Raw genomic sequence first — 16,858 nt, forward strand, 5'->3', positions numbered from 1 at the left:
CTTTTCAGTGTCTTTCTTCTATTACTGTCTTTTTCCCTTCCACACACACACACACACACACATACACGCTTTCTCTCACAGACTCCCTCTCACACACTCAAGCTGTCACTCTCATATGCTCTCCCCCCCCCCCCAAGCTCACATTCAAGTTCTCACTTTCTCACCCCTCCCCAGGCTTATATTCTTATGCACACACAGACGCACATCCAGGCACCCATTCTCACCCACACACATAAACCCAGACTCCCATTCTCACCCACAAACCCATGCTCCCAGTCTCACCCACACACATTCAAGCTCCCATTCTCATCCATACATATACACATTTAAGGTCCTATTCTCACCCACACATACACACATTCAAGCACCCATTCTTATCCACATATTCAAGCTTCCATTCTCACCCACCCACACAAACCCAGGCTCTCATTCTCACCCATATATACACACATTCAAGCTCCCATTCTCACCCACCCACAAACCCAGGCTCCCATTCTCAACCACACATACACACATTCGAGCTCCCATTCACCCACATATTCAAGCTTCCATTCTCACCCACATACACACCCAGGCTCCAGTTTTCACCCACACACACTCCCATTCTCATCCACACATACACATTCAAGCACGTGCACAGCTTTCGCTTTCTCCCCCAAAGCAGGAAGATCAGCTGCCTCTCCTGCTGCCACCGGCCTCCTGCTATCTTCGGGCGTCCGAACTTCCTGTCTGGGGGGGGGTAGCGGAAGCGCAGCGCACAACGTCCGCTTCCTCCCTCCCCCCCCCCCCCAAGCAGGAAGATCGGCGGGCAGTACGGCCCGACGCCCGAAGATAGCAGGAGGCCGGTGGCAGCAGGAGAGGCAGCTGATCTTCCTGCTTTGGGGGAGAAAGCTGAAGCTGCCGCGGCGCTTCCGCTCCCCCAAAAAGGAAGTTTGGCGGCCGTTTGGCCCGAAGATAGCAGGAGAACGGGTGGCAGCAGGAGAGGCAGCTGATCTTCCTGCATTGGGGGGAGGAAGCGGAAGCTGCGCGCGGCGCTTCTGCTCCCCCCCTCAACAGGAAGACCGGTTGGCCATATGGCCGCAGCAGCGCTTCCCCATGTGTGCGGTGATGGCGCGCGAGGCGTGGGTTCTCTTGTTCGCTGTCGCGGGGATGGGATCCCGCGACAGCCTTGCAGTTCCGGTGCCAGTTGGGTGGGCCTGGGTCTAAGTTGGGTGGGCACCTGCCCACCCAGGCCCACCTGTGGCTACGCCACTGGATTGAATGTAGGAAGGTCAGGTTATTGCAGTCTATCTCATCCATTTTTGAAGGACAAAGGACATAAAAAAAAAGCTTGAAAGAAAAATTAATTTGTAAATACTACAAACATATTTCTCTGAACACAGCATTATAAAATGTTTTATTACAGATGTACAGAAGCCATCAGAATATTGCTAAAGCCTTCAGAGCATTTGATACAGCTCACAGTGGATTTATATCTTTGGATGAGTTAAAGGCAATTATTAATAGCTTTATCTTCCCAATAGATAATGAAACATTTCAAGAATTAATGAGCAGGTAAGAGCCAACTTATCTGAATGGAGTTTTTGTTGCATTGTAACTTGTTATAATAGTACTATTAATTTTTAAGGGATAGAGTATCTAGTGTTTTATTGGTGAAGTTAACTCAATGCATAAGGAAACTTTACTAAAATAGTTTAGAGTAGGCTGTAAATTAAGAAGGTGATTTTTGAAAGGGATCTATCTGCTTAATGATGGAGTTAAGCAGCAAGATTCCTTAATTGAAGATTGCCCTGTGCAGAGCTGCTGAATGTAACTGCCTAGTTTTAGTTGCTGCTCTAAATATAGGCATCCTCTGGAGAGTAACTTGGTTAGCAGAGAAAACTAGGCATGTATACTGAATATTCTTAGATATGCACATTGTTTCCCCTGCCTAACCCCATCTGTTTATATAGTAAGAGCAAAGTTCATGTGTATTTGTGTATCCATATTCATAATAACATAGTAATGACAGCAGAAAAAGACCAAATAGACCTTCCAGTGTGCTCAGCAAATTTCTTATTGTAGTAACTGCCGCTCCATGCAGGTTACCCCCAATAATTCTGTTAAGGGCAGCAATATTTAGAGTCAAAACCAAGCAGCTGTCAAACACATAAAATTACTGCTAGCAATATTTTTACAGGATGAACAACCTTTTTGATAATTCAGACAATGCTGCTTGAATGTGCTTTGCTTTTGGACTTGGCTGTAGAAGCAGTCCTCTGCTTTCATCTCAAGGTTTGCATGTCAGTACCCTGTACCGTAAAAGTGGGGGCCCAGCATTAGCTGTTTTCTGAATCCAATTCCTCTTTTTCACCTACCATCAAAGCAGATAGATAGGGGCAGTTGAGGTTTGGGAGTTTAGAAAAATTTAAAATGTATTGTTTATAGTTTTGTTGTTGCCACTTGGCAGGATGCAGAACCAACTCACTGCCAAACCTCAACTGCCCTTATCTCTTTTACCCATACAAATTATAGGGATGTTATGCAGCAACAACTCTGTGAAAAGGCTTCAGAATGTTCCAGTACAATAATTTACCAATCTTATAAAATATAATATCATTCAGAATTAAGCTATGTGTTGTATGAGATAAGGACTGAATCCTCAATTCCCAATCTTCAGAAAATCTTACCGTTTTTAAGAACATCAGTTTTTTCGATATATTTTTCCATGACACACAAATGATAAACAGCATTTTTAAATTGCTATAAAGTAGGAACTTCTATGGTTGACCACTTCTGTAATATGGTATTCTTAGGCAATAGTTACTTAGGTCATCTTATTCTGAAAGCACGTTTAGCATTAGATAACCAGATAAGTAGGCCTTAAATGGCTCTCTAGTGGCTGCTGAATATTATGTTCAGCGACTGCTAGATAACCAGATAAGTCACTTTTCCAGCTATCTGAATAACAGACTAAAATGTGGGCAGGCTGTCAGCAGATTGGCGTGGCACATCTTAACTGGTTAACTTAACTGGATAAATACGATATTCACTCTTATCCGGTTAAGTTATTCAGATAAGTTATATCTGCCAAAAGGCAGGTTTAACTTAACTGGATATAGATATCTGGCTAAGTAGCAGCTTGTATGGGAATATTCAGCGGCATAGTCATGCCACTGAATATGTCTTGTAAGTTAGCTAGATAAGTTATATACGAGTAGGTTAGATAACTGGGTAATTTAAAAAATTGGGCCCAAAATTAATCATAAGTTGTTCCCACATATGATTACTTGGTAATTGTTTTCCTATCCATTCTGTTAAAATCCCTTTTTTACTAGAGTCCAGGCAATATAAACACAACTTTTTTCTCCCAGATTATGGTCATCCAGTTGTCCCATCATTCCTAAAAGTAAGTACTGAACTTTAAAAGGAGTCTTCTTCCCCATTATCTCCTCTGTTCTTTCCATTTAGTTTTTAATAAATTAAGTAAAACAAATTAAACAGTAAACAAAAGTAAAAGCCAAAATAGAAAAATGTTAATTGCAAACCCCTATAATATAGCAGAAAGTGACATCAGTGTGGTGGAATCCCTGAGGAATTATTTACCGTTTAACATACTTGATAAGAGCTGTACTATGTAACTTGGATCGTATTAATTGTTTGGGTACTACCAATCATTTAGTCCATAACTTAGAATGGTTTAGTGATTGATATCAATCCAATAGAGAGGGCTGGTGGATAAAAACAATCAATTGCTCCTGAGTGTAACTAAATGTGTGAGCCCAATGTACCTGTGCTGCATCCATGCTGGGGCTATCAAACCTTTGTAAAACTCTCAAAATAAAAAAATAGTTCAAAAACTGGAAAGTGAAAAAGTAAAATATAATATTAACATTCTCCCCCTACTTTATTACTTCCTGTGGTCATGTGAACACCATTAAATTGACCTCATCTCTGCATAGTACACACTTGTTTTGCTAATACCACACAATATTTTAATCACCATTCCAATAGAAAAATACATTTTTTTAAAATTTCAGTAATGCCATAAAATTATTGTCAAACTGATAGTTCTACTAAATAATTTTTAAATTATAGTCCATGTCAGTATCCATAAGCACTTTACATATTGCTGACCATAATAAACGTTTGTACTTCATTTGTATTGCAATAATAGAGAGAACTTAATACAGTTAGTCACTCACAACATCCTGTACTGAACAAAATCCTGACATGGACTGTTTTTCAATGTCCAAAGGGAACATCTGCATCAGAGTTTCTTATGATATTTGATTTCCTCAGAGACTCTTGTCTCTTCTCCAATTCACTTTCCAGTTTTTGGACTATTTATTGTGAGTGTTTTACTAAGGTTTTTATAGTTTTATCATGGATGCCACCTTGGTGAATTGGGCCCAGCATGACTTCCTCTTTGCCAGAGACCTTATTATTTTGAGCAGCATTCTCCCTAATGGTCCTTGCAGCTCTGTGGGCAGCGAGTTCACAGCTACATCCAATGGGGTGTCAAAAACATTGAGGCTATTGACTTCTGATGTAACCATATTATATAGCAAAATGACTGTGTGCATGTGATGGTCAAATACTGATCAGTCAGCTTGGGTCAATTCATCACCTTTTTGGCAATTCCAAGCAAACAGCACTATTGTACACTTGGAGGGAGATAATTGCTGCTACATTGGACCTTGTTACCACTAAATCAATATCAATTTACAGCTGTCTTCAAGGTTACCCTTGAGGCAGCTGGTTTCCAGAGCTCATATAGTGGCTTGCACTAATTTTGCATCAGAGAGGCATATTGCGCAGCTACCACTGGCTTTCCTAGGGTGGCCATAATATACATAGGCCACTGGCACTCAGCAGCATATTCCTCCTACATTAGGCTGGATGATGACTCTCCTGCACTGGCCTTTCAATAACTTAAAATTATATTCCTGTATTTCTCCTCTGCAACTACTAACTGTCAACAATGGTTGCTGTGGATCATCAGGCACTGCTTTTATCTCATACACAGTGGCAGGCGATTTGTGGCAGTTGCAAACAAGATTTGAGTCTGGCTGCCAGAGCAGTCTGCTCAGATCTCACCATCATCCACCTGGGAGGTATTGACTTAGGCAAAATGCAGTGCTTGCTACTGGTGAATATAATTAGGGATGAATTGGCTACTATAACTGAAGAATGGCTTGACACTTGCACTGGCTGGTCCAACATCATCTCTTATTGCCAGGTGGTCAGTAGCAAACTGTGAGAGAAATGCCTCTCCAACGTTAACAGGAAGTTCGGCAAGACTCTATGGGGAGATCTATATGTTTGCAATTGTCTCTTGTCTTGATCAGTTTGGTTTAGACAGGGCACACTTGTCTGATCTGGAAGAGGACTTATTCTTATAGGCGTTAAGGAGTCCATTCAGCATAATTGAAAATCAGGAACCTCTTAGATTGTGTGTGTGTGTGTGTGGGGGGGCTGGGCAGCTCTTCTCTGAGGGAGGGGGATATGGCATACAGGGTGGCCTCCCTATGGCATGGTGCTTGAATCTAGTTCTGATGGGGAGTCAGAGTAGAGGAAAGGCCTGAGGGCTCAAGCAAGTAGTCATGACCAGGGTCATTCTTTGGTCCAAGGTGCTGAAGATTTAGGATCATGACAGCTTATGAGCCCAGGAATTGTGTCAAGATGAAATCTGGAAGGTCCAGTTCCACTGATGATAGGAGGGGAGGCCAGAAGTCTTGATGATTGTGGCAACTTGCTTGGTCTGGTCACCCTCCATGACATCTCAGCATCAGTAAGACACTGATGACCTTTGATGGTCTCTTTGGGTGCTCAATGGCACCTCGCATGGGATGGGAAGAGCATAGACCATAGGTAGGCTCAAGAAACCAAATTAGATTCCCTTGTTGGGTATTTAACAAATGGCTGCTGCTGTTGATATCCATTGATTTTATCTGTTTCGAATTGAGTATTTCTGAAGAACTAAAGTGTGGACCTGCCGGGTGTATCACAAATTCCCCAGTTACCTCCTTAATAGATAGTTATTTAAAGATTGTTTATATATTGCTGTAACTACTGGTATTTCTTGTGATTCCATTTTTTAATACTTTTTTACATAGTGGCTTTTTGACTGGCACTATGTTTTTAATGGTTTTTTATGTTACATTTAGTTATGTTATAGGTTATGATTATCTTTGATATTCTGTTATTTTTTATTATGGTTGCCTTGTCTTGTTGTGGTTGATTTTAATATATGGTTTGTTGTATTTTCATGAGATGTATTGATTTTATATTGTAATTCGCTTGGAGGAGGTGTCAAGTGAATTGGAGAACAAGACATCTGGACTCTGGACCCCCAGGTCACCCAACGAAGAGCAGCAAAGAGGCTCCGAGAGGCAGAACAACAGGATGATGGACTTCTAGAAGGACAGGACATCAGAAGGTGAGGTCCAAGAAAGCAAAGAGGTAGGCGATGTATGATACCGTCAGGTGAGCACAAAAGGAATAGATGCCTTAATCTTTTTCAATACTTTATTGGTGCTGAGACGTTTGGGCAATTCACTTGAAACGTCTCTGCACCAATAAAGTATTGAAAAAGATTAAGGCATCTATTCCTTTTGTGCTCACCATCAGAAGGTGAGGACTTCAGGAAGATCTGAAGGTGAAAACATCAGGAGGGTCGGACGACGAAGACATCTGAAGACAAGGACTAGGATCCGGCGAGAGACCGAACATGGAACAAAGATGAGACGAAGGATCAGGAACCACAAAGGAAGACAAAGGAATTCCCACGAAGAACAGTGTGCCTTGAAGAAGTGGAGGAGGACATCGTCAGAGATTCCTGGACCGAAGAGCTGGAACGGAGGATCCACGAGCAGTCCAAATCCAGAACTGACTCCTTGTGAAGGCGAAGAGGAACTGAAGGCTGAGCCCTTTTGTAGGGCTGAAGCGGAACACCCAGGATGACATCCTGAGAAGGAGCCAAGAGGACTGGCCATTTAAATCCAGAGAGGAGGTTTGGACTCGTGCTTAAGGAGGTAGGAGGCAGGACCCTGGAGAGTGGCAGCCATGCTGAGAAGAGGAAGCAGGCCCGAAGCGTCAGCGGCTCCCTGCTTCATAGAACAAAGGCTTCAGGACGGTCTCCAGGCTGTGAAAGAAGAAAGAAGAACATCGGTGGCCTCCGAGCCACATGGGAGAAGCTGGGGGCGGCTCCAACTGCGGAACAGGTCCTGGAGAGAGCATCTCCAGCTGCTTGAAGTAACCACAGTGGTCCTGTCAAAGCAGGGAAGACGGCGGCCACTGGGCCACATGGAGGCACGGCGGCAAGGCCTGTCACGCAGAGAAGGAACATTGGTGGCCTCCGGGCCGCAGAGGAATGGCGTCGGCAGCTCCTGCCTCAAAGGCAGTGCAACGATGGTGGCATCCTGCCGTGGCAGCAGTAGCCTCCAAGCTGCAAGGCAAGATGGCGGCCCGAGCCACAGGACAACGGCGTCGGGACAGCGAGATGGCTGGCTGGGGAAGGTGAGAGACTGCTCGTGGCCTTGCCACGGGCAGGATCGTAACAAACCCCTTTAGTAATTTTCAAATGTCCATTTATGTGCGTAAATGCTTTTGAAAATTAGTCCCTTTGAGTATAATCAGAGATCGAATATGAAATTTGACAGGAAAGTTCTTATAGAGTTAAACCGGAGGACCCAGCAGAGTATTACCTATAGGTTCAATTAATGGTCTTATATTTTATTTTATTTATTTACAGTCATTTATAGACCTCTCATAAAAAGAATCTCCTGCTGATCAGGAAGATATGAAGGTGAAGACATCAGGAGGGTCGGACGACGAAGACATAAAAGATAAAATTATAAGCAATAAAACACACAGATAATCAAACAAAACATATTAAAACAAATATGTCTTCAACTATTTTCGAAACTGTTTATGATCTGCCATGATATATAGTTCAGACAGGAGCTCATTCTAAAGGGATGGACCCACTATTGAGAACACTGTCCTCCTTGTGGTTTGAAGACAATAGTCTATGAAAGATGGAACACTAAGTAGATATTTACCCAGAGAATGTAAAGAACTTCTAGGCTCATAAACGACTGTTCTGTCTGTATTGAAAGAGGAACTTGATCTGTGTACAGCTTTACGTATGATTGTTAGTAATTTAAACTTCTCACACTGCTCTACAGGTAGTCATTGAAGCTGACGCAGAACCGGTGTAATATACACAAGCATGACAGAAGACACTATCATGTGTGCTTCCTTGTTTTGCAGAACCTGTAAAGCTCAAATGCAATGTTTGGAGAACCCAACAAAGAGTAGTAATAATCAGTGGTTGTCATACAAGCCTTTGTACTAACCATTCTAAAGTTCTCCCTGGAAAGTATGTATTCAAGAAATCTCAGCAGCCCTTAATAAAAAAACAAAACTAAAAAACAGAGAGAATAACTGCATTCATCTATGGTTTTAGAGTAAGGCCTTGATAAAAAATAAAACCAAGGTCCCATACAGAATCAACAAATGGAAGCAAGGTGCTACCAATCACTTGTTAGTCAGATCTGCAGACTGATTCCCCCCTTGCTCATTCAGAGCCCTATTGATTTGGTCACTCTTAGATGTAAATTATTGTGGCCAAGCCAACTCTTTGCAGATGCCAGACATTCAGAGATATAAGAAATGGTATCAGTCATAGATCTAACCACTGAAAATGCCAAATGAATACTATCAGCATAAATCTTGAAATTAACCTGATGGGGGAGTGAGGAAGGAGAAAGGAGGAGATCCACTCACCCTGCAGCTTTACTAATTTCGCCGGCAAAGGGAACACCTGGGACTTGTGAGTAGCTCTGTCGCAGAGCAGTGACATCACCACAATCCCTCCTCCACTGACTATAAAATCTGCGGTGGGTTTGAAGTACAACGGGGAGTAAGGAAGGAGAAAGGAGGAGGTCCACTCACCCTGCAGCTTCGCTAATTTCGCCGGCAAAGGGAACACCTGGGACTTGTGAGTAGCTCTGTCGCAGAGCAGTGACATCACCGCAATCCCTCCCCCACTGACTATAAAATCTGCGGTGAGTTTGAAGTACAATGGGGAGTGAGGAAGGAGAAAGGAGGTCCACTCACCCTGCAGCTTCGCTAATTTTGCTGGCAAAGGGAACACCTGGGACTTGTGAGTAGCTCTGTCGCAGAGCAGTGACATCACCGCAATCCCTCCCCCACTGTCTATAAAATCTGCGGTGGGGCGGCGCCCCGCTGCCGCCGGCGCCCCGCCTAAGCCACGAGCGCCGAAGGGGCGCGCGGCTTGGACCGGCTTAGACCGGTTAGGCCGAAGGCCGGCAGGATATTTTGATTTCTTTTTCCTAAAAAATATTTTCCATGGGCAGGAAGAGAAAGGCGAGGATATTTACATCGTCACCCTCGCAACAACAGCGTTTAGGACCTATGGACCATCACGTAACTAGAGTGATGGATATGCCAAAAGAGGACAGTATGGGGGCTATATCCTTTGCCTCCTTGAGTCCTGGCAATGGCCCGAAGTCTCCCCAATAGCCGACTGGAATAACAACGCCTGATGCGGCAAGAAACCCAGTAGGAGAGGCCCAAAGAGACATAAATCTACAAACACAGATTGAATCTCAATGGACTGAAAAAGTTTATACCTCAATTTTGGAGGATATACAGCCACTGGGAGATAAAGGCGCCACTGGCCCTGTAGTAATACAGGACGATGTCACCTTAAGTGATCTTGGGAAAATGATTTTGAAACTTGATAGCAATATATTAAAAATGAATGAATCGTTGCTCGCAGTGATTAAGACAAATAGAAATATGATTGAAGAACAAGGGAAAAAAATTGAGAAATGTGAAAAAGATCTAATTGCTGTAACTAATAGAGTACATTTAGTACAAAATTCAGAAAATGCATTTATTCGAGATAGCTTGGCTATACATAAAGACATGGAATATATTGAGAATTTGTTTAGGGCAAAGAACCTGAGAATTGTCAATTTTCCCCAAACTCGGCTTCTTTCACCCTGGGAGCTATTTAAGAAATTTATCATATGATGAGGAAGAAATACCTAATCTTTCCAAGATATATTACTTACCTAAGAAATCATCCAGACTAACTGGAAATCAAAATGATCAGGAAAATCCCTCTTCACCTGGTATATCGACCTTCTTAGAAGAGTCAATGGACCAGATTAATAATAGAGTAACTTTAATTGTTTCTTGTATCTCAGAGCAGGATAAAGAAAAACTATTTAAGAAGTTCTTTGCTGTTAGAAATTTATTATTTTGCGGACATAAAGTTCAAATTTTTCCTGATGTGGCTAGATCCACCCAGGTAAGAAGGAGAAGCTTTTTGTCCTTAAAAAGTAAGGTATTGGCAATGGGGGCAACCTTTTTCTTGAAATTCCCTTGTCTTTGATTAATTATCAAGGGAAAAAATTTGGTTTTATTGATCCTTTGCAGTTAGAAACTTTCCTATTAGATAAAAATCAAGTATCAAGATCAGAGACCGAAGCCTAAAAGATAAGTCAACTCCTTCTCCTTAAATTATATTCAGTATATTGGCAATAGCTGGATAATTCTTATGTTTAATGATTTCCATTGTTCTCCCCCGATTATTGGGTATAATGAGACAAGCAATAAATAAATTAGTTCTTTCTTGTTATGATATAGCATAATTATATTTCCTTTTTATTTTTTTGTATGTTATTAATTATTTTCCTGTTTCATGATGTGTAACATTGATGAAAATTTATAAAACTTAAATAAAAAAATAAAAAAAAGAAATTAACCTGATAAGAAGAGAGAACAACACCCAACAGGATCAAATAAATGTTAAATGGCATTGAGGCGAGTGCTGACCCTTGGGGCATTCCCATTAAATAAGGCTTCCATGAGGACTGTTCTGGACCTATACATACTATATACTGTCTGTCTGAGAAAAAAGACTTAAACCAGTTTACTACTTCATTTTGTATCTCTAAATAAGAGAACCTGGATAATAAGGTAGAGTGATCTACCATATCGAAGGCAGAGGAAATGTCCAGGGAAGTCATAATAACTGAATGACCCTGTTCTAATTGTAACAACATGAAATCATGTAGTTCTAGTAACAGGGTCTCAGTATTATGATGCCTGTGGAATCCACATTGTTAGGTACTTAACAGATGGTTGAACTCCAGATAATTGGTACATTGTTCAAATACAGCCTTCTATATAATCTTCACTAAATTTAATAATTTTGAGATTGGCCTAAAATTGGCCATATCATCCTTAGCAAGGGTAGCACCCTTCTCAATAGGTGTAACTAAGACATTTTCAAAAAATCAGATAGGCATCCTTCCTCTAATGAGAGGTTTATACTTTTAGTAATGGTTTTTAAAACAAAGAGGACCTAACTTTGAGAACCCAAAATGGCAAGGGTCTAGTGAAAAATGATAAGACCCTTAAGATGGATATAATTTCCAAGACCTTGGTAGTGGGCACATATTCAAAGTTCTCCCAGGATGACTAAATCTCCCCTATTTGCCCAATACAGGAGGTATTTGCCCCTAAAGTAATCATTTTGTATAGGTGGTTAACTTTGTCCACCAGATGGAATGCATACTGTTCCCTGCTAAAAAAAAAAAAAGGTTTAGTGCTACTGGATGAATCAGTTGATTTTACTATACCAAACAATTCCTTTGCTAGAAGACGTGCAGCATTTACTCCTTTATGGTCCAATGTGCAGGGCCTGCAGCTTTTTTTCTCTGAAAATAGCCAGGTAATGATGAAAACCACATTAGGAAATATGCAATTTTATAAATATTGATTGTATTCACGTATTTTCCATATACATTTTACTGGGTGGGGGAAATGGGGTGGACTAGGGGCATTCCAGAGCATGGTTCACAGTTTGGATTGTTGTAGAACTATAACAAAACTGAATAAAAATTTAAATTTTAAAAAAGAAGTGCATGCGGTAGTTGATATTTTGTAAAAGATATGTGCATATACTTTACCAAACTTATTCAAACACTTCACTTGCTAATTGATTCTTGCAAGTGAAATTGGACTTGTCATTGTCTGAAGATTTTGGGTGGGAGGTCTGTGTAAACAGATGGGGGTGTCAGGGTGAAATGCTAGAGGATCTAAGTCAGGGGTGGGCAAACCTTTTTGTGCTGGGGTCGTATTACAAGTTATCGAGCGCAAAGAGGACTGGAAAATGGGACAGGCAGGACAGGGCGTGGCAGGACCTTGACTCAGCAATCAAATCTCCACCACTTGCTGCAGGCATTTCAATATCCAGTAGGCTTAAGCATCATAATTTTTAGAACCCAAGGAACCCCTTCAATTATGAATCTCCAGCCTCTACCAAAATTAGAAAAACCTTCAACCCAACAGGTGCAAGGCATTTTCCCAGCTAGCAGACTACCTAACCTCAGTCACAAATGCAGGCCATAAAGTATAAATAGTAAGGTACAGACAAAAAACTGGACTGAAAACCACTAAAAGTCAGATTCTTATGCAATGCAATAAATCAAAACCAGAAATATCATCATTCCTCATAAAACAAAGTCAAGAAATATAAATAGTGAGGAAACTATATTATTAAAAAGCATATTTCAAAACAAATAACAAATTAAACACCTAATACTTAAGAATAAGGATTTTAAAAAATCTATAAACGTTAAACATTTCCCCAAAATCAATCAAATATTTCAAAACAGCAGCCATATCAAACACCCAATAAAGATAAAAAAAAAATTATCCTCTTTTCATATCTGGAAACTGTTCATTTCCAGTTACCCTGAGATTGTAGACTTGGATTAGTAGGGGGAAGGAGAGGAGAACATAAGAACATAAGGCTTGCCATACTTGGTCAGACCAAGGATCCATCAAGCCCAGTATCCTGTCTCCAATAGTGGCCAAGCTAGATCACAAGTACCTGACAGGATCCCAAAGAGTAGATAAATTCTAAGCTGCTCATCCCAGGGTACACTCAAACATCCTCCCATATACACACACGTTCATTCACACACAAACACACACACACACACACACACACACTCATGCACCCTTCATCCCTCTCTTCTTCTCACTCCCTTCCTCTATTTCCCTTTCCTCTCACTCACCTTCAGACATTCACTCCCCTTCCCTCTGTCACTCAATCCCCTCACCCTCTTCCCTTCACTCTGTCATTCATTCACCCTCCCACTCAATCACCTTCCCTTCCTTCTGTCACTCACCCCCTCACTTCCACTCACCCTTTTCCCTTGCTTTATTACCCTTCCCTTTCAGTCATTCACACTTCATTCCCACTCATCAGTCACTCCCTCCATTCCTCTCCCCTCCCATTGCTACCCTTCCCTCTGTCAGTCACTCTTACTCCCATTCACTCCCCTTCCCTCTCAGTCACTTACCCCCTCACTCCTACTCACCCTCTTCTGTTTCTCATTCTCATCCCCTTCCAATTCAGTTTCTAGCCCTTCTCTCCCACATACCCACTTTCTCATTCCCTTCCCTGATACTTACCACCTTCCTCTGTCACTCACCCTCTCCTTCCCACTTATTTATGTCTCTTCCATTTCACTCATTCACCATACTCACCACTTTTCCTTTCTTCACTCTTTTTTTCTTCCCTCTCCTCTCTCTGTTCTTTCCCTTACTCTTTTACTCATCACTCTTCACAGCAGGGCTTCTCCTCATTGGCAGGGGGTTGGAAATCCCATCAGCACACCAATACACTGGGTCTCTCTTCATGCACCGATAAACACGCTGACCAGCTGCGCTGCCTCCTTGCTGGCAGAGAGTGGAAGTCCCACCAGTGTTGATGTACTGGGTCTCTCCTCCTGCCAATGCACCAGTCTCTCCTTGCGCGCTAACAAATGCGCTGACCAACTGGGCCTCCTCCATGCTGGCAGGGAGTAGGAATCCCGCCAGTGCCGATGAATGGGAACTCTCCTCACTGCCAGTGGTTGAGAATCCCACCAGCACTGACAAAAGGGGTCTTTCCTCTCTGGTGGGGGGGGGGGGGGTGGGGACCCCCGTGAGCGCACCAACAAATGGGATCTCTCCTTGCATTCAAACATGCCGATGTTCTGACTTCCCTGCTGAAGCATCATCAAGGGCGGTAACTTGGCCTTTGATGACGTCAGGCAGGCAGGTCAGAGCATTGGTGGGCTGCACATAATAGAAAGTGTCCAGGTGATAGGCAGGCCGGATTAAAAACTTTTAAGGGACGGATTTGGTCCACCGGACGTAATTTGCACATCATTGGTCTAAGTAAATTGGAGAAGGATTGAGTGAATTGGCGGAGGTATCGGCAAATTGGTGATTTCAACTTATGCAAATAAATGCTGTACCGCAGATAGGATTGAAAATTAGGTTCAATGAGCACAGTATGAGAACCCTGTATGTGACCAAAGGGGTGGGACTCCAGTTGATTTTAAAGGGTCTATGTTTGATTCACATAGTTGATACAGATTGTTGTAAGAAACATGGCACATCAGGTTGCAGTTTCTTTGATCAAACCAGATTTTGAAAAGCTAAGGGAGTGATTCATCAAGCCGCGATAGTGCTCTAATGTGCATTATATTGTCTATATCGCATGATATATGCAATATTTTGCATCTCCCTGCCCAGATACCCTTCTCTATTACAGTGACCTTTTTTGCATGCTATTTTATGCATGAATAATGTGATTTGCATGCAAAAAAGTCATCACTAGTCAGTTTGATGTAAATATTTTATCATGGCTGACCAAGAATGTGGTCAGCTGCAATAAAAAGACAACACCTATATGAAATGCATTACATGTGCAGAGGGAGGCCCGGGACTCTAAAGTGGGTCTTGAGGCTTCTGACGCACATTTAAAGTGGCATGAAAATAAAATTGTGGCAAATGGGGAGGTTGAGTAGGGGTTACCCCTGACTCCTGTCTCAACTCAGAGCTGCCAGTCAAGGTGGCCCCAACTCCCCCAAAATGTTAAAAATAAAAAACAGAACTGCACACAGATGGCCCTGGCCCCCCTTCCCCCTCCCCAAAGCTAACTCAGAAAAGGAGACCCCGGTCAACCCCCATCCTGCCAAATGACAAAGATCCCCCCCCCCCCCCATGGATGCCATACCCCCACCCCACAAGTGACAGTTACGGCCCCTCCGATTGTAAAACAAAAACCTTCCTGGCCCCACCCCCACTCCCCCCATACCTAAAAACAGATCCCACATTGGGGCTAGGTGCACCCTCTCAGTTGGCTTCATTTTCCAAAATGTCACTGACATGACCTTGCCCTAGCCATTTGGCTGGGATAAGGTCCGAGGATCGGTGGTGGGTATGGCAGCAGGTGGCCAGAGCCACATTTTCTTTTTTAGCTTTGAGTAACAGGGAAAGGAAGTCGGGCAAATGCCATGCTGTTCTTTTTTTTTAATTAACATTTTGAGGAAGTTGGATCTGCCTCGACTGGTGGCCCTGGGTTGAGCACTGACTCCCACTCTACCTTCCCATTTGCACGTGACTTTTTTTTTCGGGTCAGCAGCCTTTTAAGGTGATGGCAGTCCTCTGAGGTTGGGGCTGCTATCGCACAAATGGGCCGCTCACCACATTCTTTTGTCCTGCGGTGTTTGGCTGAGAGACAAAAGAATGCCATACAGCCACGATACATTTTGAGGGGAGGGGCATTGTTATCCCTGTGACACCCTCCCATGATAGTGGGCACCCCCCCTGAGAAAAAACACCATGGCTTAGTGCATCTAGAGGCAAATTTGATAGAGAATATGGTTAGTGACATCTTCAAGACAGTGAGAGGATATGAAGCCAATTTTCAGCCTCTCCACAGTCCTGGCAGGCTTGTGGGTACTTCATATCTGTGAGTCTGCAAGCTGATAGAGATTATTTCTTTATAAGGTGAATTTTCAAAAGTTGCAAGTTTAAAAATCAGCAGATATGCATGTAAAGTAGCATATACTCATGTATATGCTATTTTATAAACCTCAAAATACATGCTTACCTAAGGGTCTGCAAGTAGATTTGTACTTGTAAAAAAAGGTGCAAGCCAGTGGCATTTTGTGATGTGGCAACATTTATGCGAGTAAATTGCTATTTTATAAGCAATTTCTGTATGTAAATTTGGGAGCTTACTCGCATATATTTACACTTGCTCTTTACTTGGAATAAGTGATTACATTCATCTTAAAAGTAAAATACTGACCGAGGGAGGGGTCTGGGTAAAATGGGGGAGCTGAAACTCAAGAGCCAGGAAAGTCTTGATGACCTGCAGAGAGACTGGGTGAACTAGTAGACTAATTGTTAAAGCTGGTAATTTCATTACTGTGCCCATGTTAGAAAATCTCCCAAATTACACACGTAAAAGCCAATTTATGGGGGATAAATGTATTGGCCATGTCCTGAAATGCCCATGCCTTGCCCAGACCACCCCCAGACTATGACTCTTTTTGAAATCAAGTGAGATATGCATGCAGAGGGAGATAAGCGTGAATCTGGTGGCTTTTTAAATTTGGTGGGCGCACATGAACTGGACTTGTGCGCAAATCTCCTGAATTTGGTATGCACCGGGTTTTTAAAATTCACCATTAAAATGTGAGTATAGCAGTTGACTGTTATTTATCCTGAAAAATTCTGATTCATCTTGCTAAATCTTGAAATCAGCACTTATTCCAACAAATTCTGAGTTATCCAGCAAGTAGCAGCACTTATATAGACAAGTTCTGATTTATCTGGCTAAGTAACTTCAAACCCATTAATTAGCCAGATAAGTATTAAAGTGCTACTTATCTGGCTACATGAGAAAGCTGTATAAGTCTAAATAAGATGCACTACTTATCCTGCTAAGTCAGATAGTTGGATAAGTAGCATTTTAATACTTATC

The 16,858-nt window shown here is 42.3% G+C and overlaps 1 long non-coding RNA gene across 2 annotated transcripts in view; it reads left to right on the plus strand.

Moving 5' to 3' along the window:
• LOC115090696 overlaps nt 1-16,858 on the plus strand; it is a 381,113-nt gene that overhangs the window by 346,417 nt on the left and 17,838 nt on the right. For both annotated transcript variants that reach the window (XR_003856471.1, XR_003856470.1), the window contains exon 10: nt 1,406-1,554. This is a non-coding gene — a long non-coding RNA (uncharacterized LOC115090696). The remainder of the gene's footprint in view (nt 1-1,405; nt 1,555-16,858) is intronic.

Source organism: Rhinatrema bivittatum, chromosome 4, assembly GCF_901001135.1.
Source record: "Rhinatrema bivittatum chromosome 4, aRhiBiv1.1, whole genome shotgun sequence".
Classification (NCBI taxonomy): domain Eukaryota; kingdom Metazoa; phylum Chordata; class Amphibia; order Gymnophiona; family Rhinatrematidae; genus Rhinatrema; species Rhinatrema bivittatum.